General features: G+C 48.3%; 41 non-coding genes and 2 pseudogenes across 41 annotated transcripts; all 43 read left to right on the plus strand.

Moving 5' to 3' along the window:
• Positions 1 to 337: 337 nt before the first annotated feature.
• On the plus strand, positions 338 to 456 carry LOC119347510. Its single transcript, XR_005168379.1, has one exon. It is a non-coding gene; the product is annotated as a 5S ribosomal RNA (ribosomal RNA).
• A 366-nt stretch (positions 457 to 822) lies between these two features.
• Positions 823 to 941, plus strand: LOC119347521. Its single transcript, XR_005168390.1, has one exon. It is a non-coding gene; the product is annotated as a 5S ribosomal RNA (ribosomal RNA).
• A 358-nt stretch (positions 942 to 1,299) lies between these two features.
• On the plus strand, positions 1,300 to 1,418 carry LOC119347493. Its single transcript, XR_005168362.1, has one exon. It is a non-coding gene; the product is annotated as a 5S ribosomal RNA (ribosomal RNA).
• Positions 1,419 to 1,786: 368 nt separating this feature from the next.
• On the plus strand, positions 1,787 to 1,905 carry LOC119347472. Its single transcript, XR_005168341.1, has one exon. It is a non-coding gene; the product is annotated as a 5S ribosomal RNA (ribosomal RNA).
• Positions 1,906 to 2,272: 367 nt separating this feature from the next.
• Positions 2,273 to 2,391, plus strand: LOC119347486. The gene has a single exon (XR_005168355.1). It is a non-coding gene; the product is annotated as a 5S ribosomal RNA (ribosomal RNA).
• Positions 2,392 to 2,758: 367 nt separating this feature from the next.
• On the plus strand, positions 2,759 to 2,877 carry LOC119347583. The gene has a single exon (XR_005168447.1). It is a non-coding gene; the product is annotated as a 5S ribosomal RNA (ribosomal RNA).
• Positions 2,878 to 3,235: 358 nt separating this feature from the next.
• Positions 3,236 to 3,354, plus strand: LOC119347529. Its single transcript, XR_005168398.1, has one exon. It is a non-coding gene; the product is annotated as a 5S ribosomal RNA (ribosomal RNA).
• Positions 3,355 to 3,721: 367 nt separating this feature from the next.
• LOC119347532 lies at positions 3,722 to 3,840 on the plus strand. Its single transcript, XR_005168401.1, has one exon. It is a non-coding gene; the product is annotated as a 5S ribosomal RNA (ribosomal RNA).
• Positions 3,841 to 4,207: 367 nt separating this feature from the next.
• Positions 4,208 to 4,326, plus strand: LOC119347544. The gene has a single exon (XR_005168412.1). It is a non-coding gene; the product is annotated as a 5S ribosomal RNA (ribosomal RNA).
• A 367-nt stretch (positions 4,327 to 4,693) lies between these two features.
• Positions 4,694 to 4,811, plus strand: LOC119347546 (annotated as a pseudogene).
• Positions 4,812 to 4,935: 124 nt separating this feature from the next.
• Positions 4,936 to 5,054, plus strand: LOC119347477. Its single transcript, XR_005168346.1, has one exon. It is a non-coding gene; the product is annotated as a 5S ribosomal RNA (ribosomal RNA).
• A 367-nt stretch (positions 5,055 to 5,421) lies between these two features.
• Positions 5,422 to 5,540, plus strand: LOC119347470. Its single transcript, XR_005168339.1, has one exon. It is a non-coding gene; the product is annotated as a 5S ribosomal RNA (ribosomal RNA).
• A 367-nt stretch (positions 5,541 to 5,907) lies between these two features.
• On the plus strand, positions 5,908 to 6,026 carry LOC119347588. Its single transcript, XR_005168452.1, has one exon. It is a non-coding gene; the product is annotated as a 5S ribosomal RNA (ribosomal RNA).
• Positions 6,027 to 6,393: 367 nt separating this feature from the next.
• LOC119347487 lies at positions 6,394 to 6,512 on the plus strand. The gene has a single exon (XR_005168356.1). It is a non-coding gene; the product is annotated as a 5S ribosomal RNA (ribosomal RNA).
• A 367-nt stretch (positions 6,513 to 6,879) lies between these two features.
• On the plus strand, positions 6,880 to 6,998 carry LOC119347589. Its single transcript, XR_005168453.1, has one exon. It is a non-coding gene; the product is annotated as a 5S ribosomal RNA (ribosomal RNA).
• Positions 6,999 to 7,364: 366 nt separating this feature from the next.
• On the plus strand, positions 7,365 to 7,483 carry LOC119347478. The gene has a single exon (XR_005168347.1). It is a non-coding gene; the product is annotated as a 5S ribosomal RNA (ribosomal RNA).
• A 367-nt stretch (positions 7,484 to 7,850) lies between these two features.
• On the plus strand, positions 7,851 to 7,969 carry LOC119347551. The gene has a single exon (XR_005168416.1). It is a non-coding gene; the product is annotated as a 5S ribosomal RNA (ribosomal RNA).
• Positions 7,970 to 8,336: 367 nt separating this feature from the next.
• Positions 8,337 to 8,455, plus strand: LOC119347585. The gene has a single exon (XR_005168449.1). It is a non-coding gene; the product is annotated as a 5S ribosomal RNA (ribosomal RNA).
• Positions 8,456 to 8,822: 367 nt separating this feature from the next.
• On the plus strand, positions 8,823 to 8,941 carry LOC119347547. The gene has a single exon (XR_005168413.1). It is a non-coding gene; the product is annotated as a 5S ribosomal RNA (ribosomal RNA).
• Positions 8,942 to 9,308: 367 nt separating this feature from the next.
• Positions 9,309 to 9,427, plus strand: LOC119347548. The gene has a single exon (XR_005168414.1). It is a non-coding gene; the product is annotated as a 5S ribosomal RNA (ribosomal RNA).
• Positions 9,428 to 9,794: 367 nt separating this feature from the next.
• LOC119347516 lies at positions 9,795 to 9,913 on the plus strand. The gene has a single exon (XR_005168385.1). It is a non-coding gene; the product is annotated as a 5S ribosomal RNA (ribosomal RNA).
• Positions 9,914 to 10,280: 367 nt separating this feature from the next.
• LOC119347527 lies at positions 10,281 to 10,399 on the plus strand. Its single transcript, XR_005168396.1, has one exon. It is a non-coding gene; the product is annotated as a 5S ribosomal RNA (ribosomal RNA).
• A 367-nt stretch (positions 10,400 to 10,766) lies between these two features.
• LOC119347517 lies at positions 10,767 to 10,885 on the plus strand. Its single transcript, XR_005168386.1, has one exon. It is a non-coding gene; the product is annotated as a 5S ribosomal RNA (ribosomal RNA).
• A 367-nt stretch (positions 10,886 to 11,252) lies between these two features.
• On the plus strand, positions 11,253 to 11,371 carry LOC119347522. The gene has a single exon (XR_005168391.1). It is a non-coding gene; the product is annotated as a 5S ribosomal RNA (ribosomal RNA).
• Positions 11,372 to 11,738: 367 nt separating this feature from the next.
• LOC119347543 lies at positions 11,739 to 11,857 on the plus strand. Its single transcript, XR_005168411.1, has one exon. It is a non-coding gene; the product is annotated as a 5S ribosomal RNA (ribosomal RNA).
• A 367-nt stretch (positions 11,858 to 12,224) lies between these two features.
• On the plus strand, positions 12,225 to 12,343 carry LOC119347479. The gene has a single exon (XR_005168348.1). It is a non-coding gene; the product is annotated as a 5S ribosomal RNA (ribosomal RNA).
• A 367-nt stretch (positions 12,344 to 12,710) lies between these two features.
• On the plus strand, positions 12,711 to 12,829 carry LOC119347499. Its single transcript, XR_005168368.1, has one exon. It is a non-coding gene; the product is annotated as a 5S ribosomal RNA (ribosomal RNA).
• A 367-nt stretch (positions 12,830 to 13,196) lies between these two features.
• LOC119347485 lies at positions 13,197 to 13,315 on the plus strand. The gene has a single exon (XR_005168354.1). It is a non-coding gene; the product is annotated as a 5S ribosomal RNA (ribosomal RNA).
• Positions 13,316 to 13,682: 367 nt separating this feature from the next.
• Positions 13,683 to 13,801, plus strand: LOC119347550. Its single transcript, XR_005168415.1, has one exon. It is a non-coding gene; the product is annotated as a 5S ribosomal RNA (ribosomal RNA).
• Positions 13,802 to 14,168: 367 nt separating this feature from the next.
• LOC119347552 lies at positions 14,169 to 14,287 on the plus strand. Its single transcript, XR_005168417.1, has one exon. It is a non-coding gene; the product is annotated as a 5S ribosomal RNA (ribosomal RNA).
• Positions 14,288 to 14,654: 367 nt separating this feature from the next.
• LOC119347503 lies at positions 14,655 to 14,773 on the plus strand. The gene has a single exon (XR_005168373.1). It is a non-coding gene; the product is annotated as a 5S ribosomal RNA (ribosomal RNA).
• A 367-nt stretch (positions 14,774 to 15,140) lies between these two features.
• On the plus strand, positions 15,141 to 15,259 carry LOC119347553. Its single transcript, XR_005168418.1, has one exon. It is a non-coding gene; the product is annotated as a 5S ribosomal RNA (ribosomal RNA).
• Positions 15,260 to 15,627: 368 nt separating this feature from the next.
• Positions 15,628 to 15,746, plus strand: LOC119347502. The gene has a single exon (XR_005168372.1). It is a non-coding gene; the product is annotated as a 5S ribosomal RNA (ribosomal RNA).
• A 367-nt stretch (positions 15,747 to 16,113) lies between these two features.
• Positions 16,114 to 16,276, plus strand: LOC119347545 (annotated as a pseudogene).
• Positions 16,277 to 16,643: 367 nt separating this feature from the next.
• LOC119347491 lies at positions 16,644 to 16,762 on the plus strand. Its single transcript, XR_005168360.1, has one exon. It is a non-coding gene; the product is annotated as a 5S ribosomal RNA (ribosomal RNA).
• A 367-nt stretch (positions 16,763 to 17,129) lies between these two features.
• Positions 17,130 to 17,248, plus strand: LOC119347554. The gene has a single exon (XR_005168419.1). It is a non-coding gene; the product is annotated as a 5S ribosomal RNA (ribosomal RNA).
• Positions 17,249 to 17,615: 367 nt separating this feature from the next.
• Positions 17,616 to 17,734, plus strand: LOC119347504. The gene has a single exon (XR_005168374.1). It is a non-coding gene; the product is annotated as a 5S ribosomal RNA (ribosomal RNA).
• A 367-nt stretch (positions 17,735 to 18,101) lies between these two features.
• On the plus strand, positions 18,102 to 18,220 carry LOC119347584. The gene has a single exon (XR_005168448.1). It is a non-coding gene; the product is annotated as a 5S ribosomal RNA (ribosomal RNA).
• Positions 18,221 to 18,587: 367 nt separating this feature from the next.
• LOC119347555 lies at positions 18,588 to 18,706 on the plus strand. Its single transcript, XR_005168420.1, has one exon. It is a non-coding gene; the product is annotated as a 5S ribosomal RNA (ribosomal RNA).
• A 318-nt stretch (positions 18,707 to 19,024) lies between these two features.
• Positions 19,025 to 19,143, plus strand: LOC119347514. The gene has a single exon (XR_005168383.1). It is a non-coding gene; the product is annotated as a 5S ribosomal RNA (ribosomal RNA).
• A 367-nt stretch (positions 19,144 to 19,510) lies between these two features.
• LOC119347488 lies at positions 19,511 to 19,629 on the plus strand. Its single transcript, XR_005168357.1, has one exon. It is a non-coding gene; the product is annotated as a 5S ribosomal RNA (ribosomal RNA).
• Positions 19,630 to 19,996: 367 nt separating this feature from the next.
• On the plus strand, positions 19,997 to 20,115 carry LOC119347556. The gene has a single exon (XR_005168421.1). It is a non-coding gene; the product is annotated as a 5S ribosomal RNA (ribosomal RNA).
• A 367-nt stretch (positions 20,116 to 20,482) lies between these two features.
• On the plus strand, positions 20,483 to 20,601 carry LOC119347581. Its single transcript, XR_005168445.1, has one exon. It is a non-coding gene; the product is annotated as a 5S ribosomal RNA (ribosomal RNA).
• Positions 20,602 to 20,794: the final 193 nt, after the last annotated feature.

The raw sequence follows: 20,794 nt of genomic DNA on the forward strand, positions 1-20,794 counted from the left end.
AACATATCGCACGTGCGCGATATATATTAATCCCGTTATATTATTTTTGACGTTTGCGATATGTTTAAGCTCGATGCTCATTGCTCGCGCGTCTTGGGGCGGCTTTGTGGCGCGAAGAGCGCTTTCTGAAAGGGGTGGAAAAAACTCGTGTTGCTGCGGTATGGAGGGAGGGGTGGAAACCGTGGAAAACTCGTCTCCGTGATTGAGCGGGAGAGTAAGTAGTATAGGACACTATCCATTGTTAGGGAACGGTTGTAATGGTAGTGAGAATGTAGAATCGTCTTTGGAGCGGACCTGGGAGTGGCAAGCATAAGGGACGAAGACGGGGAAACATGTCGGATGCGATCATACCAGCACTAAAGCACCGGATCCCATCAGAACTCCGAAGTTAAGCGTGCTTGGGCGAGAGTAGTACTAGGATGGGTGACCTCCTGGGAAGTCCTCGTGTTGCATTCCTTTTATAATTATTTTGTCGCCTCGTGACAAACATATCGCACGTGCGCGATATATATTAATCCCGTTATATTATTTTTGACGTTTGCGATATGTTTAAGCTCGATGCTCATTGCTCGCGCGTCTTGGGGCGGCTTTGTGGCGCGACGAGCGCTTTCTGAAAGGGGTGGAAAAAACTCGTGTTGCTGCGGTATGGAGGGAGGGGTGGAAATCGTGGAAAACTCGTCTCCGTGATTGAGCGGAAGAGTAAGTAGTATAGGACACTATCCATTGTTAGGGAACGGTTGTAATGGTAGTGAGAATGTAGAATCGTCTTTGGAGCGGACCTGGGAGTGGCAAGCATAAGGGACGAAGACGGGGAAACATGTCGGATGCGATCATACCAGCACTAAAGCACCGGATCCCATCAGAACTCCGAAGTTAAGCGTGCTTGGGCGAGAGTAGTACTAGGATGGGTGACCTCCTGGGAAGTCCTCGTGTTGCATTCCTTTTATAATTATTTTTTGCGCCTTGTGACAAACATATCGCACGTGCGCGATATATATTAATCCCGTTATATTATTTTTGACGTTTGCGATATGTTTAAGCTCGATGCTCATTGCTCGCGCGTCTTGGGGCGGCTTTGTGGCGCGAAGAGCGCTTTCTGAAAGGGGTGGAAAAAACTCGTGTTGCTGCGGTATGGAGGGAGGGGTGGAAAACTCGTCTCCGTGATTGAGCGGGAGAGTAAGTAGTATAGGACATTATCCATTGTTAGGGAACGGTTGTAATGGTAGTGAGAATGTAGAATAGTCTTTGGAGCGGACCTGGGAGTGGCAAGCATAAGGGACGAAGACGGGGAAACATGTCGGATGCGATCATACCAGCACTAAAGCACCGGATCCCATCAGAACTCCGAAGTTAAGCGTGCTTGGGCGAGAGTAGTACTAGGATGGGTGACCTCCTGGGAAGTCCTCGTGTTACATTCCTTTTATAATTATTTTTTGCGCCTTGTGACAAACATATCGCACGTGCGCGATATATATTAATCCCGTTATATTATTTTTGACGTTTGCGATATGTTTAAGCTCGATGCTCATTGCTCGCGCGTCTTGGGGCGGCTTTGTGGCGCGAAGAGCGCTTTCTGAAAAGGGGTGGAAAAAACTCGTGTTGCTGCGGTATAGAGGGAGGGGTGGAAACCGTGGAAAACTCGTCTCCGTGATTGAGCGGGAGAGTAAGTAGTATAGGACATTATCCATTGTTAGGGAACGGTTGTAATGGTAGTGAGAATGTAGAATCGTCTTTGGAGCGGACCTGGGAGTGGTAAGCATAAGGGACGAAGACGGGGAAACATGTCTGATGCGATCATACCAGCACTAAAGCACCGGATCCCATCAGAACTCCGAAGTTAAGCGTGCTTGGGCGAGAGTAGTACTAGGATGGGTGACCTCCTGGGAAGTCCTCGTGTTGCATTCCTTTTATAATTATTTTTTGCGCCTTGTGACAAACATATCGCACGTGCGCGATATATATTAATCCCGTTATATTATTTTTGACGTTTGCGATATGTTTAAGCTCGATGCTCATTGCTCGCGCGTCTTGGGGCGGCTTTGTGGCGCGAAGAGCGCTTTCTGAAAGGGGTGGAAAAAACTCGTGTTGCTGCGGTATGGAGGGAGGGGTGGAAACCGTGGAAAACTCGTCTCCGTGATTGAGCGGGAGAGTAAGTAGTATAGGACATTATCCATTGTTAGGAAACGGTTGTAATGGTAGTGAGAATGTAGAATCGTCTTTGGAGCGGACCTGGGAGTGGCAAGCATAAGGGACGAAGACGGGGAAACATGTCGGATGCGATCATACCAGCACTAAAGCACCGGATCCCATCAGAACTCCGAAGTTAAGCGTGCTTGGGCGAGAGTAGTACTAGGAAGGGTGACCTCCTGGGAAGTCCTCGTGTTGCATTCCTTTTATAATTATTTTTTGCGCCTTGTGACAAACATATCGCACGTGCGCGATATATATTAATCCCGTTATATTATTTTTGACGTTTGCGATATGTTTAAGCTCGATGCTCATTGCTCGCGCGTCTTGGGGCGGCTTTGTGGCGCGAAGAGCGCTTTCTGAAAGGGGTGGAAAAAACTCGTGTTGCTGCGGTATGGAGGGAGGGGTGGAAACCGTGGAAAACTCGTCTCCGTGATTGAGCGGGAGAGTAAGTAGTATAGGACATTATCCATTGTTAGGGAACGGTTGTAATGGTAGTGAGAATGTACAATCGTCTTTGGAGCGGACCTGGGAGTGGCAAGCATAAGGGACGAAGACGGGGAAACATGTCGGATGCGATCATACCAGCACTAAAGCACCGGATCCCATCAGAACTCCGAAGTTAAGCGTGCTTGGGCGAGAGTAGTACTAGGATGGGTGACCTCCTGGGAAGTCCTTGTGTTGCATTCCTTTTATAATTATTTTTTGCGCCTTGTGACAAACATATCGCACGTGCGCGATATATATTAATCCCGTTATATTATTTTTGACGTTTGCGATATGTTTAAGCTCGATGCTCATTGCTCGCGCGTCTTGGGGCGGCTTTGTGGCGCGAAGAGCGCTTTCTGAAAGGGGTGGAAAAAACTCGTGTTGCTGCGGTATGGAGGGAGGGGTGGAAAACTCGTCTCCGTGATTGAGCGGGAGAGTAAGTAGTATAGGACATTATCCATTGTTAGGGAACGGTTGTAATGGTAGTGAGAATGTAGAATCGTCTTTGGAGCGGACCTGGGAGTGGCAAGCATAAGGGACGAAGACGGGGAAACATGTCGGATGCGATCATACCAGCACTAAAGCACCGGATCCCATCAGAACTCCGAAGTTAAGCGTGCTTGGGCGAGAGTAGTACTAGGATGGGTGACCTCCTGGGAAGTCCTCATGTTACATTCCTTTTATAATTATTTTTTGCGCCTTGTGACAAACATATCGCACGTGCGCGATATATATTAATCCCGTTATATTATTTTTGACGTTTGCGATATGTTTAAGCTCGATGCTCATTTCTCGCGCGTCTTGGGGCGGCTTTGTGGCGCGAAGAGCTCTTTCTGAAAGGGGTGGAAAAAACTCGTGTTGCTGCGGTATGGAGGGAGGGGTGGAAACCGTGGAAAACTCGTCTCCGTGATTGAGCGGGAGAGTAAGTAGTATAGGACATTATCCATTGTTAGGGAACGGTTGTAATGGTAGTGAGAATGTAGAATCGTCTTTGGAGCGGACCTGGGAGTGGCAAGCATAAGGAACGAAGACGGGGAAACATGTCGGATGCGATCATACCAGCACTAAAGCACCGGATCCCATCAGAACTCCGAAGTTAAGCGTGCTTGGGCGAGAGTAGTACTAGGATGGGTGACCTCCTGGGAAGTCCTCGTGTTGCATTCCTTTTATAATTATTTTTTGCGCCTTGTGACAAACATATCGCACGTGCGCGATATATATTAATCCCGTTATATTATTTTTGACGTTTGCGATATGTTTAAGCTCGATGCTCATTGCTCGCACGTCTTGGGGCGGATTTGTGGCGCGAAGAGCGCTTTCTGAAAGGGGTGGAAAAAACTCGTGTTGCTGCGGTATGGAGGGAGGGGTGGAAACCGTGGAAAACTCGTCTCCGTGATTGAGCGGGAGAGTAAGTAGTATAGGACATTATCCATTGTTAGGGAACGGTTGTAATGGTAGTGAGAATGTAGAATCGTCTTTGGAGCGGACCTGGGAGTGGCAAGCATAAGGGACGAAGACGGGGAAACATGTCGGATGCGATCATACCAGCACTAAAGCACCGGATCCCATCAGAACTCCGAAGTTAAGCGTGCTTGGGCGAGAGTAGTACTAGGATGGGTGACCTCCTGGGAAGTCCTCGTGTTGCATTCCTTTTATAATTATTTTTTGCGCCTTGTGACAAACATATCGCACGTGCGCGATATATATTAATCCCGTTATATTATTTTTGACGTTTGCGATATGTTTAAGCTCGATGCTCATTGCTCGCGCGTCTTGGGGCGGCTTTGTGGCGCGAAGAGCGCTTTCTGAAAGGGGTGGAAAAAACTCGTGTTGCTGCGGTATGGAGGGAGGGGTGGAAACCGTGGAAAACTCGTCTCCGTGATTGAGCGGGAGAGTAAGTAGTATAGGACACTATCCATTGTTAGGGAACAGTTGTAATGTTAGTGAGAATGTAGAATCGTCTTTGGAGCGGACCTGGGAGTGGCAAGCATAAGGGACGAAGACGGGGAAACATGTCGGATGCGATCATACCAGCACTAAAGCACCGGATCCCATCAGAACTCCGAAGTTAAGCGTGCTTGGGCGAGAGTAGTACTAGGATGGGTGACCTAGCGGGAGAGTAGTACTAGCGGGAGAGTAAGTAGTATAGGACACTATCCATTGTTAGGGAACGGTTGTAATGGTAGTGAGAATGTAGAATCGTCTTTGGAGCGGACCTGGGAGTGGCAAGCATAAGGGACGAAGACGGAGAAACATGTCGGATGCGATCATACCAGCACTAAAGCACCGGATCCCATCAGAACTCTGAAGTTAAGCGTGCTTGGGCGAGAGTAGTACTAGGATGGGTGACCTCCTGGGAAGTCCTCGTGTTGCATTCCTTTTATAATTATTTTTTGCGCCTTGTGACAAACATATCGCACGTGCGCGATATATATTAATCCCGTTATATTATTTTTGACGTTTGCGATATGTTTAAGCTCGATGCTCATTGCTCGCGCGTCTTGGGGCGGCTTTGTGGCGCGAAGAGCGCTTTCTAAAAGGGGTGGAAAAAACTCGTGTTGCTGCGGTATGGAGGGAGGGGTGGAAACCGTGGAAAACTCGTCTCCGTGATTGAGCGGGAGAGTAAGTAGTATAGGACACTATCCATTGTTAGGGAACGGTTGTAATGGTAGTGAGAATGTAGAATCGTCTTTGGAGCGGACCTGGGAGTGGCAAGCATAAGGGACGAAGACGGGGAAACATGTCGGATGCGATCATACCAGCACGAAAGCACCGGATCCCATCAGAACTCCGAAGTTAAGCGTGCTTGGGCGAGAGTAGTACTAGGATGGGTGACCTCCTGGGAAGTCCTCGTGTTGCATTCCTTTTATAATTATTTTTTGCGCCTTGTGACAAACATATCGCACGTGCGCGATATATATTAATCCCGTTATATTATTTTTGACGTTTGCGATATGTTTAAGCTCGATGCTCATTGCTCGCGCGTCTTGGGGCGGCTTTGTGGCGCGAAGAGCGCTTTCTGAAAGGGGTGGAAAAAACTCGTGTTGCTGCGGTATGGAGGGAGGGGTGGAAACCGTGGAAAACTCGTCTCCGTGATTGAGCGGGAGAGTAAGTAGTATAGGACATTATCCATTGTTAGGGAACGGTTGTAATGGTAGTGAGAATGTAGAATCGTCTTTGGAGCGGACCTGGGAGTGGCAAGCATAAGGGACGAAGACGGGGACACATGTCGGATGCGATCATACCAGCACTAAAGCACTGGATCCCATCAGAACTCCGAAGTTAAGCGTGCTTGGGCGAGAGTAGTACTAGGATGGGTGACCTCCTGGGAAGTCCTCGTGTTGCATTCCTTTTATAATTATTTTTTGCGCCTTGTGACAAACATATCGCACGTGCGCGATATATATTAATCCCGTTATATTATTTTTGACGTTTGCGATATGTTTAAGCTCGATGCTCATTGCTCGCGCGTCTTGGGGCGGCTTTGTGGCGCGAAGAGCACTTTCTGAAAGGGGTGGAAAAAACTCGTGTTGCTGCGGTATGGAGGGAGGGGTGGAAACCGTGGAAAACTCGTCTCCGTGATTGAGCGGGAGAGTAAGTAGTATAGGACACTATCCATTGTTAGGGAACGGTTGTAATGGTAGTGAGAATGTAGAATCGTCTTTGGAGCAGACCTGGGAGTGGCAAGCATAAGAGACGAAGACGGGGAAACATGTCGGATGCGATCATACCAGCACTAAAGCACCGGATCCCATCAGAACTCCGAAGTTAAGAGTGCTTGGGCGAGAGTAGTACTAGGATGGGTGACCTCCTGGGAAGTCCTCGTGTTGCATTCCTTTTATAATTATTTTTTGCGCCTTGTGACAAACATATCGCACGTGCGCGGTATATATTAATTCCGTTATATTATTTTTGACGTTTGCGATATGTTTAAGCTCGATGCTCATTGCTCGCGCGTCTTGGGGCGGCTTTGTGGCGCGAAGAGCGCTTTCTGAAAGGGGTGGAAAAAACTCGTGTTGCTGCGGTATGGAGGGAGGGGTGGAAACCGTGGAAAACTCGTCTCCGTGATTGAGCGGGAGAGTAAGTAGTATAGGACACTATCCATTGTTAGGGAACGGTTGTAATGGTAGTGAGAATGTAGAATCGTCTTTGGAGCGGACCTGGGAGTGGCAAGCATAAGGGACAAAGACGGGGAAACATGTCGGATGCGATCATACCAGCACTAAAGCACCGGATCCCATCAGAACTCCAAAGTTAAGCGTGCTTGGGCGAGGGTAGTACTAGGATGGGTGACCTCCTGGGAAGTCCTCGTGTTGCATTCCTTTTATAATTATTTTTTGCGCCTTGTGACAAACATATCGCACGTGCGCGATATATATTAATCCCGTTATATTATTTTTGACGTTTGCGATATGTTTAAGCTCGATGCTCATTGCTCGCGCGTCTTGGGGCGGCTTTGTGGCGCGAAGAGCGCTTTCTGAAAGGGGTGGAAAAAATCGTGTTGCTGCGGTATGGAGGGAGGGGTGGAAACCGTGGAAAACTCGTCTCCGTGATTGAGCGGGAGAGTAAGTAGTATAGGACATTATCCATTGTTAGGGAACGGTTGTAATGGTAGTGAGAATGTAGAATCGTCTTTGGAGCGGACCTGGGAGTGGCAAGCATAAGGGACGAAGACGAGGAAACATGTCGGATGCGATCATACCAGCACTAAAGCACCGGATCCCATCAGAACTCTGAAGTTAAGCGTGCTTGGGCGAGAGTAGTACTAGGATGGGTGACCTCCTGGGAAGTCCTCGTGTTGCATTCCTTTTATAATTATTTTTTGCGCCTTGTGACAAACATATCGCACGTGCGCGATATATATTAATCCCGTTATATTATTTTTGACGTTTGCGATATGTTTAAGCTCGATGCTCATTGCTCGCGCGTCTTGGGGCGGCTTTGTGGCGCGAAGAGCGCTTTCTGAAAGGGGTGGAAAAAACTCGTGTTGCTGCGGTATGGAGGGAGGGGTGGAAACCGTGGAAAACTCGTCTCCGTGATTGAGCGGGAGAGTAAGTAGTATAGGACATTATTCATTGTTAGGGAACGGTTGTAATGGTAGTGAGAATGTAGAATCGTCATTGGAGCGGACCTGGGAGTGGCAAGCATAAGGGACGAAGACGGGGAAACATGGCGGATGCGATCATACCAGCACTAAAGCACCGGATCCCATCAGAACTCCGAAGTTAAGCGTGCTTGGGCGAGGGTAGTACTAGGATGGGTGACCTCCTGGGAAGTCCTCGTGTTGCATTCCTTTTATAATTATTTTTTGCGCCTTGTGACAAACATATCGCACGTGCGCGATATATATTAATCCCGTTATATTATTTTTGACGTTTGCGATATGTTTAAGCTCGATGCTCATTGCTCGCGCGTCTTGGGGCGGCTTTGTGGCGCGAAGAGCGCTTTCTGAAAGGGGTGGAAAAAACTCGTGTTGCTGCGGTATGGAGGGAGGGGTGGAAACCGTGGAAAACTCGTCTCCGTGATTGAGCGGGAGAGTAAGTAGTATAGGACATTATCCATTGTTAAGGAACGGTTGTAATGGTAGTGAGAATGTAGAATCGTCTTTGGAGCGGACCTGGGAGTGGCAAGCATAAGGGACGAAGACGGGGAAACATGTCGGATGCGATCATACCAGCACTAAAGCACCGGATCCCATCAGAACTCCGAAGTTAAGCGTGCTTGGGCGAGAGTAGTACTAGGATGGGTGACCTCCTGGGAAGTCCTCGTGTTGCGTTCCTTTTATAATTATTTTTTGTGCCTTGTGACAAACATATCGCACGTGCGCGATATATATTAATCCCGTTATATTATTTTTGACGTTTGCGATATGTTTAAGCTCGATGCTCATTGCTCGCGCGTCTTGGGGCGGCTTTGTGGCGCGAAGAGCGCTTTCTGAAAGGGGTGGAAAAAACTCGTGTTGCTGCGGTATGGAGGGAGGGGTGGAAACCGTGGAAAACTCGTCTCCGTGATTGAGCGGGAGAGTAAGTAGTATAGGACATTATCCATTGTTAGGGAACGGTTGTAATGGTAGTGAGAATGTAGAATCGTCTTTGGAGCGGACCTGGGAGTGGCAAGCATAAGGGACGAAGACGGGGAAACATGTCGGATGCGATCATACCAGCACTAAAGCACCGGATCCCATCAGAACTCCGAAGTTAAGCGTGCTTGGGCGAGAGTAGTACTAGGATGGGTGACCTCCTGGGAAGTCCTCGTGTTGCATTCCTTTTATAATTATTTTTTTCGCCTTGTGACAAACATATCTCACGTGCGCGATATATATTAATTCCGTTATATTATTTTTGACGTTTGCGATATGTTTAAGCTCGATGCTCATTGCTCGCGCGTCTTGGGGCGGCTTTGTGGCGCGAAGAGCGCTTTCTGAAAGGAGTGGAAAAAACTCGTGTTGCTGCGGTATGGAGGGAGGGGTGGAAACCGTGGAAAACTCGTCTCCGTGATTGAGCGGGAGAGTAAGTAGTATAGGACATTATCCATTGTTAGGGAACGGTTGTAATGGTAGTGAGAATGTAGAATCGTCTTTGGAGCGGACCTGGGAGTGGCAAGCATAAGGGACGAAGACGGGGAAACATGTCGGATGCGATCATACCAGCACTAAAGCACCGGATCCCATCAGAACTCCGAAGTTAAGCGTGCTTGGGCGAGAGTAGTACTAGGATGGGTGACCTCCTGGGAAGTCCTCGTGTTGCATTCCTTATATAATTATTTTTTGCGCCTTGTGACAAACATATCGCACGTGCGCGATATATATTAATCCCGTTATATTATTTTTGACGTTTGCGATATGTTTAAGCTCGATGCTCATTGCTCGCGCGTCTTAGGGCGGCTTTGTGGCGCGAAGAGCGCTTTCTGAAAGGGGTGGAAAAAACTCGTGTTGCTGCGGTATGGAGGGAGGGGTGGAAACCGTGGAAAACTCGTCTCCGTGATTGAGCGGGAGAGTAAGTAGTATAGGACATTATCCATTGTTAGGGAACGGTTGTAATGGTAGTGAGAATGTAGAATCGTCTTTGGAGCGGACCTGGGAGTGGCAAGCATAAGGGACGAAGACGGGGAAACATGTCGGATGCGATCATACCAGCACTAAAGCACCGGATCCCATCAGAACTTCAAAGTTAAGCGTGCTTGGGCGAGAGTAGTACTAGGATGGGTGACCTCCTGGGAAGTCCTCGTGTTGCATTCCTTTTATAATTATTTTTTGCGCCTTGTGACAAACATATCGCACGTGCGCGATATATATTAATCCCGTTATATTATTTTTGACGTTTGCGATATGTTTAAGCTCGATGCTCATTGCTCGCGCGTCTTGGGGCGGCTTTGTGGCGCGAAGAGCGCTTTCTGAAAGGGGTGGAAAAAACTCGTGTTGCTGCGGTATGGAGGGAGGGGTGGAAACCGTGGAAAACTCGTCTCCGTGATTGAGCGGGAGAGTAAGTAGTATAGGACATTATCCATTGTTAGGGAACGGTTGTAATGGTAGTGAGAATGTAGAATCGTCTTTGGAGCGGACTTGGGAGTGGCAAGCATAAGGGACGAAGACGGGGAATCATGTCGGATGCGATCATACTAGCACTAAAGCACCGGATCCCATCAGAACTTCGAAGTTAAGCGTGCTTGGGCGAGAGTAGTACTAGGATGGGTGACCTCCAGGGAAGTCCTCGTGTTGCATTCCTTTTATAATTATTTTTTGCGCCTTGTGACAAACATATCGCACGTGCGCGATATATATTAATCCCGTTATATTATTTTTGACGTTTGCGATATGTTTAAGCTCGATGCTCATTGCTCGCGCGTCTTGGGGCGGCTTTGTGGCGCGAAGAGCGCTTTCTGAAAGGGGTGGAAAAAATTCGTGTTGCTGCGGTATGGAGGGAGGGGTGGAAACCGTGGAAAACTCGTCTCCGTGATTGAGCGGGAGAGTAAGTAGTATAGGACATTATCCATTGTTAGGGAACGGTTGTAATGGTAGTGAGAATGTAGAATCGTCTTTGGAGCGGACCTGGGAGTGGCAAGGATAAGGGACGAAGACGGGGAAACATGTCGGATGCAATCATACCAGCACTAAAGCACCGGATCCCATTAGAACTTCGAAGTTAAGCGTGCTTGGGCGAGAGTAGTACTAGGATGGGTGACCTCCTGGGAAGTCCTTGTGTTGCATTCCTTTTATAATTATTTTTTGCGCCTTGTGACAAACATATCGCACGTGCGCGATATATATTAATCCCGTTATATTATTTTTGACGTTTGCGATATGTTTAAGCTCGATGCTCATTGCTCGCGCGTCTTGGGGCGGCTTTGTGGCGCGAAGAGCGCTTTCTGAAAGGGGTGAAAAAAACTCGTGTTGCTGCGGTATGGAGGGAGGGGTGGAAACCGTGGAAAACTCGTCTCCGTGATTGAGCGGGAGAGTAAGTAGTATAGGACACTATCCATTGTTAGGGAACGGTTGTAATGGTAGTGAGAATGTAGAATCGTCTTTGGAGCGGACCTGGGAGTGGGAAGCATAAGGGACGAAGACGGGGAAACATGTCGGATGCGATCATACCAGCACTAAAGCACCGGATCTCATCAGAACTCCGAAGTTAAGCGTGCTTGGGCGAGAGTAGTACTAGGATGGGTGACCTCCTGGGAAGTCCTCATGTTGCATTCCTTTTATAATTATTTTTTGCGCCTTGTGACAAACATATCGCACGTGCGCGATATATATTAATCCCGTTATATTATTTTTGACGTTTGCGATATGTTTAAGCTCGATGCTCATTGCTCGCGCGTCTTGGGGCGGCTTTGTGGCGCGAAGAGCGCTTTCTGAAAGGGGTGGAAAAAACTCGTGTTGCTGCGGTATGGAGGGAGGGGTGGAAACCGTGCAAAACTCGTCTCCGTGATTGAGCTGGAGAGTAAGTAGTATAGGACATTATCCATTGTTAGGGAACGGTTGTAATGGTAGTGAGAATGTAGAATCGTCTTTGGAGCGGACCTGGGAGTGGCAAGCATAAGGGACGAAGACGGGGAAACATGTCGGATGCGATCATACCAGCACTAAAGCACCGGATCCCATCAGAACTCCGAAGTTAAGCGTGCTTGGGCGAGAGTAGTACTAGGATGGGTGACCTCCTCGCAAGTCCTCATGTTGCATTCCTTTTATAATTATTTTTTGCGCCTTGTGACAAACATATCGCACGTGCGCGATATATATTAATCCCGTTATATTATTTTTGACGTTTGCGATATGTTTAAGCTCGATGCTCATTGCTCGCGCGTCTTGGGGCGGCTTTGTGGCGCGAAGAGCGCTTTCTGAAAGGGGTGGAAAAAACTCGTGTTGCTGCGGTATGGAGGGAGGGGTGGAAACCGTGGAAAACTCGTCTCCGTGATTGAGCGGGAGAGTAAGTAGTATAGGACATTATCCATTGTTAGGGAACGGTTGTAATGGTAGTGAGAATGTAGAATCGTCTTTGGAGCGGACCTGGGAGTGGCAAGCATAAGGGACGAAGACGGGGAAACATGTCGGATGCGATCATACCAGCACTAAAGCACCGGATTCCATCAGAACTCCGAAGTTAAGCGTGCTTGGGCGAGAGTAGTACTAGGATGGGTGACCTCCTGGGAAGTCCTCGTGTTGCATTCCTTTTATAATTATTTTTTGCGCCTTGTGACAAACATATCGCACGTGCGCGATATATATTAATCCCGTTATATTATTTTTGACGTTTGCGATATGTTTAAGCTCGATGCTCATTGCTCGCGCGTCTTGGGGCGGCTTTGTGGCGCGAAGAGCGCTTTCTGAAAGGGGTGGAAAAAACTCGTGTTGCTGCGGTATGGAGGGAGGGGTGGAAACCGTGGAAAACTCGTCTCCGTGATTGAGCGGGGGAGTAAGTAGTATAGGACATTATCCATTGTTAGGGAACAGTTGTAATGGTAGTGAGAATGTAGAATCGTCTTTGGAGCGGACCTGGGAGTGGCAAGCATAAGGGACGAAGACGGGGAAACATGTCGGATGCGATCATACCAGCACTAAAGCACCGGATCTCATCAGAACTCCGAAGTTAAGCGTGCTTGGGCGAGAGTAGTACTAGGATGGGTGACCTCCTAGGAAGTCCTCGTGTTGCATTCCTTTTATAATTATTTTTTGCGCCTTGTGACAAACATATCGCACGTGCGCGATATATATTAATCCCGTTATATTATTTTTGACGTTTGCGATATGTTTAAGCTCGATGCTCATTGCTCGCGCGTCTTGGGGCGGCTTTGTGGCGCGAAGAGCGCTTTCTGAAAGGGGTGGAAAAAACTCGTGTTGCTGCGGTATGGAGGGAGGGGTGGAAACCGTGGAAAACTCGTCTCCGTGATTGAGCGGGGGAGTAAGTAGTATAGGACATTATCCATTGTTAGGGAACGGTTGTAATGGTAGTGAGAATGTAGAATCGTCTTTGGAGCGGACCTGGGAGTGGCAAGCATAAGGGACGAAGACGGGGAAACATGTCGGATGCGATCATACCAGCACTAAAGCACCGGATCCCATCAGAACTCCGAAGTTAAGCGTGCTTGGGCGAGAGTAGTACTAGGATGGATGACCTCCTGGGAAGTCCTCGTGTTGCATTCCTTTTATAATTATTTTTTGCGCCTTGTGACAAACATATCGCACGTGCGCGATATATATTAATCCCGTTATATTATTTTTGACGTTTGCGATATGTTTAAGCTCGATGCTCATTGCTCGCGCGTCTTGGGGCGGCTTTGTGGCGCGAAGAGCGCTTTCTGAAAGGGGTGGAAAAAACTCGTGTTGCTGCGGTATGGAGGGAGGGGTGGAAACCGTGGAAAACTCGTCTCCGTGATTGAGCGGGAGAGTAAGTAGTATAGGACACTATCCATTGTTAGGGAACGGTTGTAATGGTAGTGAGAATGTAGTATCGTCTTTGGAGCGGACCTGGGAGTGGGAAGCATAAGGGACGAAGACGGGGAAACATGTCGGATGCGATCATACCAGCACTAAAGCACCGGATCCCATCAGAACTCCGAAGTTAAGCGTGCTTGGGCGAGAGTAGTACTAGGATGGGTGACCTCCTGGGAAGTCCTCGTGTTGCATTCCTTTTATAATTATTTTTTGCGCCTTGTGACAAACATATCGCACGTGCGCGATATATATTAATCCCGTTATATTATTTTTGACGTTTGCGATATGTTTAAGCTCGATGCTCATTGCTCGCGCGTCTTGGGGCGGCTTTGTGGCGCGAAGAGCGCTTTCTGAAAGGGGTGGAAAAAACTCGTGTTGCTGCAGTATGGAGGGAGGGGTGGAAACCGGGGAAAACTAGTCTCCGTGATTGAGCGGGAGAGTAAGTAGTATAGGACACTATCCATTGTTAGGGAACGGTTGTAATGGTAGTGAGAATGTAGAATCGTCTTTGGAGCGGACCTGGGAGTGGCAAGCATAAGGGACGAAGACGGGGAAACATGTCGGATGCGATCATACCAGCACTAAAGCACCGGATCCCATCAGAACTCCGAAGTTAAGCGTGCTTGGGCGAGAGTAGTACTAGGATGGGTGACCTCCTGGGAAGTCCTCGTGTTGCATTCCTTTTATAATTATTTTTTGCGCCTTGTGACAAACATATCGCACGTGCGCGATATATATTAATCCCGTTATATTATTTTTGACGTTTGCGATATGTTTAAGCTCGATGCTCATTGCTCGCGCGTCTTGGGGCGGCTTTGTGGCGCGAAGAGCGCTTTCTGAAAGGGGTGGAAAAAACTCGTGTTGCTGCGGTATGGAGGGAGGGGTGGAAACCGTGGAAAACTCGTCTCCGTGATTGAGCGGGAGAGTAAGTAGTATAGGACATTATCCATTGTTAGGGAACGGTTGTAATGGTAGTGAGAATGTAGAATCGTCTTTGGAGCGGACCTGGGATTGACAAGCATAAGGGACGAAGACGGGGAAACATGTCGGATGCGATCATACCAGCACTAAAGCACCGGATCCCATCAAAACTCCGAAGTTAAGCGTGCTTGGGCGAGAGTAGTACTAGGATGGGTGACCTCCTGGGAAGTCCTCGTGTTGCATTCCTTTTATAATTATTTTTTGCGCCTTGTGACAAACATATCGCACGTGCGCGATATATATTAATCCCGTTATATTATTTTTGGCGTTTGCGATATGTTTAAGCTCGATGCTCATTGCTCGCGCGTCTTGGGGCGGCTTTGTGGCGCGAAGAGCGCTTTCTGAAAGGGGTGGAAAAAACTCGTGTTGCTGCGGTATGGAGGGAGGAGTGGAAACCGTGGAAAACTCGTCTCCGTGATTGAGCGGGAGAGTAAGTAGTATAGGACATTATCCATTGTTAGGGAACGGTTGTAATGGTAGTGAGAATGTAGAATCGTCTTTGGAGCGGACCTGGGAGTGGCAAGCATAAGGGACGAAGACGGGGAAACATGTCGGATGCGATCATACCAGCACTAAAGCACCGGATCCCATCAGAACTCCGAAGTTAAGCGTGCTTGGGCGAGAGTAGTACTAGGATGGGTGACCTCCTGGGAAGTCCTCGTGTTGCATTCCTTATATAATTATTTTTTGCGCCTTGTGACAAACATATCGCACGTGCGCGATATATATTAATCCCGTTATATTATTTTTGACGTTTGCGATATGTTTAAGCTCGATGCTCATTGCTCGCGCGTCTTAGGGCGGCTTTGTGGCGCGAAGAGCGCTTTTCTGAAAGGGGTGGAAAAAACTCGTGTTGCTGCGGTATGGAGGGAGGGGTGGAAACCGTGGAAAACTCGTCTCCGTGATTGAGCGGGAAAGTAAGTAGTATAGGACATTATCCATTGTTAGGGAACGGTTGTAATGGTAGTGAGAATGTAGAATCGTCTTTGGAGCGGACCTGGGAGTGGCAAGCATAAGGGACGAAGACGGGGAAACATGTCGGATGCGATCATACCAGCACTAAAGCACCGGATCCCATCAGAACTCCAAAGTTAAGCGTGCTTGGGCGAGAGTAGTACTAGGATGGGTGACCTCCTGGGAAGTCCTTGTGTTGCATTCCTTTTATAATTATTTTTTGCGCCTTGTGACAAACATATCGCACGTGCGCGATATATATTAATCCCGTTATATTATTTTTGACGTTTGCGATATGTTTAAGCTCGATGCTCATTGCTCGCGCGTCTTGGGGCGGCTTTGTGGCGCGAAGAGCGCTTTCTGAAAGGGGTGGAAAAAACTCGTGTTGCTGCGGTATGGAGGGAGGGGTGGAAACCGTGGAAAACTCGTCTCCGTGATTGAGCGGGAGAGTAAGTAGTATAGGACATTATCCATTGTTAGGGAACGGTTGTAATGGTAGTGAGAATGTAGAATCGTCTTTGGAGCGGACCTGGGAGTGGCAAGCATAAGGGACGAAGACGGGGAAACATGTCGGATGCGATCATACCAGCACTAAAGCACCGGATCCCATCAGAACTCCGAAGTTAAGCGTGCTTGGGCGAGAGTAGTACTAGGACGTACTCCGAAGTTAAGCGTGCTTGGGCGAGAGTAGTACTAGGATGGGTGACCTCCTGGGAAGTCCTCATGTTGCATTCCTTTTATAATTATTTTTTGCGCCTTGTGACAAACATATCGCACGTGCGCGATATATATTAATCCCGTTATATTATTTTTGACGTTTGCGATATGTTTAAGCTCGATGCTCATTGCTCGCGCGTCTTGGGGCGGCTTTGTGGCGCGAAGAGCGCTTTCTGAAAGGGGTGGAAAAAACTCGTGTTGCCGCGGTATGGAGGGAGGGGTGGAAACCGTGGAAAACTCGTCTCCGTGATTGAGCGGGAGAGTAAGTAGTATAGGACATTATCCATTGTTAGGGAACGGTTGTAATGGTAGTGAGAATGTAGAATCGTCTTTGGAGCGGACCTGGGAGTGGCAAGCATAAGGGACGAAGACGGGGAAACATGTCGGATGCGATCATACCAGCACTGAAGCATCGGATCCCATCAGAACTCCGAAGTTAAGCGTGCTTGGGCGAGAGTAGTACTAGGATGGGTGACCTCCTGGGAAGTCCTCGTGTTGCATTCCTTTTATAATTATTTTTTGCGCCTTGTGACAAAGATATCGCACGTGCGCGATATATATTAATCCCGTTATATTATTTTTGACGTTTGCGATATGTTTAAGCTCGATGCTCATTGCTCGCGCGTCTTGGGGCGGCTTTGTGGCGCGAAGAGCGCTTTCTGAAAGGGGTGGAAAAAACTCGTGTTGCTGCGGTATGGAGGGAGGGGTGGAAACCGTGGAAAACTCGTCTCCATGATTGAGCGGGAGAGTAAGTAGTATAGGACATTATCCATTGTTAGGGAACGGTTGTAATGGTAGTGAGAATGTAGAATCGTCTTTGGAGCGGACCTGGGAGTGGCAAGCATAAGGGACGAAGACGGGGAAACATGTCGGATGCGATCATACCAGCACTAAAGCACCGGATCCCATCAGAACTCCGAAGTTAAGCGTGCTTGGGCGAGAGTAGTACTAGGATGGGTGACCTCCTGGGAAGTCCTCGTGTTGCATTCCTTTTATAATTATTTTTTGCGCCTTGTGACAAACATATCGCACGTGCGCGATATATATTAATCCCGTTATATTATTTTTGACGTTTGCGATATGTTTAAGCTCGATGCTCATTGCTCGCGCGTCTTGGGGCGGCTTTGTGGAGCGAAGAGCGCTTTCTGAAAGGGGTGGAAAAAACTCGTGTTGCTGCGGTATGGAGGGAGGGGTGGAAACCGTGGAAAACTCGTCTCCGTGATTGAGCGGGAGAGTAAGTAGTATAGGACATTATCCATTGTTAGGGAACGGTTGTAATGGTAGTGAGAATGTAGAATCGTCTTTGGAGCGGACCTGGGAGTGGCAAGCATAAGGGACGAAGACGGGGAAACATGTCGGATGCGATCATACCAGCACTAAAGCACCGGATCCCATCAAAACTCCGAAGTTAAGCGTGCTTGGGCGAGAGTAGTACTAGGATGGGTGACCTCCTGGGAAGTCCTCGTGTTGCATTCCTTTTATAATTATTTTTTGCGCCTTGTGACAAACATATCGCACGTGCGTGATATATATTAATCCCGTTATATTATTTTTGACGTTTGCGATATGTTTAAGCTCGATGCTCATTGCTCGCGCGTCTTGGGGCGGCTTTGTGGCGCGAAGAGCGCTTTCTGAAAGGGGTGGAAAAAACTCGTGTTGCTGCGGTATGGAGGGAGGGGTGGAAACCGTGGAAAACTCGTCTCCGTGATTGAGCGGGAGAGTAAGTAGTATAGGACATTATCCATTGTTAGGAAACGGTTGTAATGGTAGTGAGAATGTAGAATCGTCTTTGGAGCGGACATGGGAGTGGCAAGCATAAGGGACGAAGACGGGGAAACATGTCGGATGCGATCATACCAGCACTAAAGCACCGGATCCCATTAGAACTCCGAAGTTAAGCGTGCTTGGGCGAGAGTAGTACTAGGATGGGTGACCTCTTGGGAAGTCCTCGTGTTGCATTCCTTTTATAATTATTTTTTGCGCCTTGTGACAAACATATCGCACGTGCGCGATATATATTAATCCCGTTATATTATTTTTTACGTTTGCGATATGTTTAAGCTCGATGCTCATTGCTCGCGCGTCTTGGGGCGGCTTTGTGGCGCGAAGAGCGCTTTCTGAGAGGGGTGGAAAAAACTCGTGTTGCTGCGGTATGGAGGGAGGGGTGGAAACCGTGGAAAACTCGTCTCCGTGATTGAGCGGGAGAGTAAGTAGTATAGGACACTATCCATTGTTAGGGAACGGTTGTAATGGTAGTGAGAATGTAGAATCGTCTTTGGAGCGGAACTGGGAGTGGCAAGCATAAGGGACGAAGACGGGGAAACATGTCGGATGCGATCATACCAGCACTAAAGCACCGGATCCCATCAGAACTCCGAAGTTAAGCGTGCTTGGGCGAGAGTAGTACTAGGATGGGTGACCTCCTGGGAAGTCCTCGTGTTGCATTCCTTTTATAATTATTTTTTGCGCCTTGTGACAAACATATCGCAATGTTTAAGCTCGATGCTCATTGCTCGCGCGTCTTGGGGCAGCTTTGTGGCGCGAAGAGCGCTTTCTGAAAGGGGTGGAAAAAACTCGTGTTGCTGCGGTATGGAGGGAGGGGTGGAAACCGTGGAAAACTCGCCTCCGTGATTGAGCGGGAGAGTAAGTAGTATAGGACATTATCCATTGTTAGGGAACGGTTGTAATGGTAGTGAGAATGTAGAATCGTCTTTGGAGCGGACCTGGGAGTGGCAAGCATAAGGGACGAAGACGGGGAAACATGTCGGATGCGATCAAACCAGCACTAAAGCACCGGATCCCATCAGAACTCCAAAGTTAAGCGTGCTTGGGCGAGAGTAGTACTAGGATGGGTGACCTCCTGGGAAGTCCTCGTGTTGCATTCCTTTTATAATTATTTTTTTCGCCTTGTGACAAACATATCGCACGTGCGCGATATATATTAATCCCGTTATATTATTTTTGACGTTTGCGATATGTTTAAGTTCAATGCTCATTGCTCGCGCGTCTTGGGGCGGCTTTGTGGCGCGAAGAGCGCTTTCTGAAAGGGGCGGAAAAAACTCGTGTTGCTGCGGTATGGAGGGAGGGGTCGAAACCGTGGAAAACTCGTCTCCGTGATTGAGCGGGAGAGTAAGTAGTATAGGACATTATCCATTGTTAGGGAACGGTTGTAATGGTAGTGAGAATGTAGAATCGTCTTTGGAGCGGACCTGGGAGTGGCAAGCATAAGGGACGAAGACGGGGAAACTTGTCGGATGCGATCATACCAGCACTAAAGCACCGGATCCCATCTGAACTCTGAAGTTAAGCGTGCTTGGGCGAGAGTAGTACTAGGATGGGTGACCTCCTGGGAAGTCCTCGTGTTGCATTCCTTTTATAATTATTTTTTGCGCCTTGTGACAAACATATCGCACGTGCACGACATATATTAATCCCGTTATATTATTTTTGACGTTTGCGATATGTTTAAGCTCGATGCTCATTGCTCGCGCGTCTTGGGGCGGCTTTGTGGCGCGAAGAGCGCTTTCTGAAAGGGGTGGAAAAAACTCGTGTTGCTGCGGTATGGAGGGAGGGGTGGAAACCGTGGAAAACTCGTCTCCGTGATTGAGCGGGAGAGTAAGTAGTATAGGACACTATCCATTGTTAGGGAACGGTTGTAATGGTAGTGAGAATGTAGAATCGTCTTTGGAGCGGACCTGGGAGTGGCAAGCATAAGGGATGAAGACTGGGAAACATGTCGGATGCGATCATACCAGCACTAAAGCACCGGATCCCATCAGAACTCCGAAGTTAAGCGTGCTTGGGCGAGAGTAGTACTAGGATGGGTGACCTCCTGGGAAGTCCTCGTGTTGCATTCCTTTTATAATTATTTTTTGCGCCTTGTGACAAACATATCGCACGTGCGTGATATATATTAATCCCGTTATATTATTTTTGACGTTTGCGATATGTTTAAGCTCGATGCTCATTGCTCGCGCGTCTTGGGGCGGCTTTGTGGCGCGAAGAGCGCTTTCTGAAAGGGGTGGAAAAAACTCGTGTTGCTGCGGTATGGAGGGAGGGGTGGAAACCGTGGAAAACTCATCTCCGTGATTGAGCGGGAAAGTAAGTAGTATAGGACATTATCCATTGTTAGGGAACGGTTGTAATGGTAGTGAGAATGTAGAATCGTCTTTGGAGCGGACCTGGGAGTGGCAAGCATAAGGGACGAAGACGGGGAAACATGTCGGATGCGATCATACCAGCACTAAAGCACCGGATCCCATTAGAACTCCGAAGTTAAGCGTGCTTGGGCGAGAGTAGTACTAGGATGGGTGACCTCCTGGGAAGTCCTCGTGTTGCATTCCTTTTATAATTATTTTTTGCGCCTTGTGACAAATATATCGCACGTGCGCGATATATATTAATCCCGTTATATTATTTTTGACGTTTGTGATATGTTTAAGCTCGATGCTCATTGCTCGCGCGTCTTGGGGCGGCTTTGTGGCGCGAAGAGCGCTTTCTGAAAGGGGTGGAAAAAACTCGTGTTGCTGCGGTATG

Source organism: Triticum dicoccoides, unplaced genomic scaffold (assembly GCF_002162155.2).
Source record: "Triticum dicoccoides isolate Atlit2015 ecotype Zavitan unplaced genomic scaffold, WEW_v2.0 scaffold68886, whole genome shotgun sequence".
Classification (NCBI taxonomy): Eukaryota; Viridiplantae; Streptophyta; class Magnoliopsida; order Poales; family Poaceae; genus Triticum; species Triticum dicoccoides.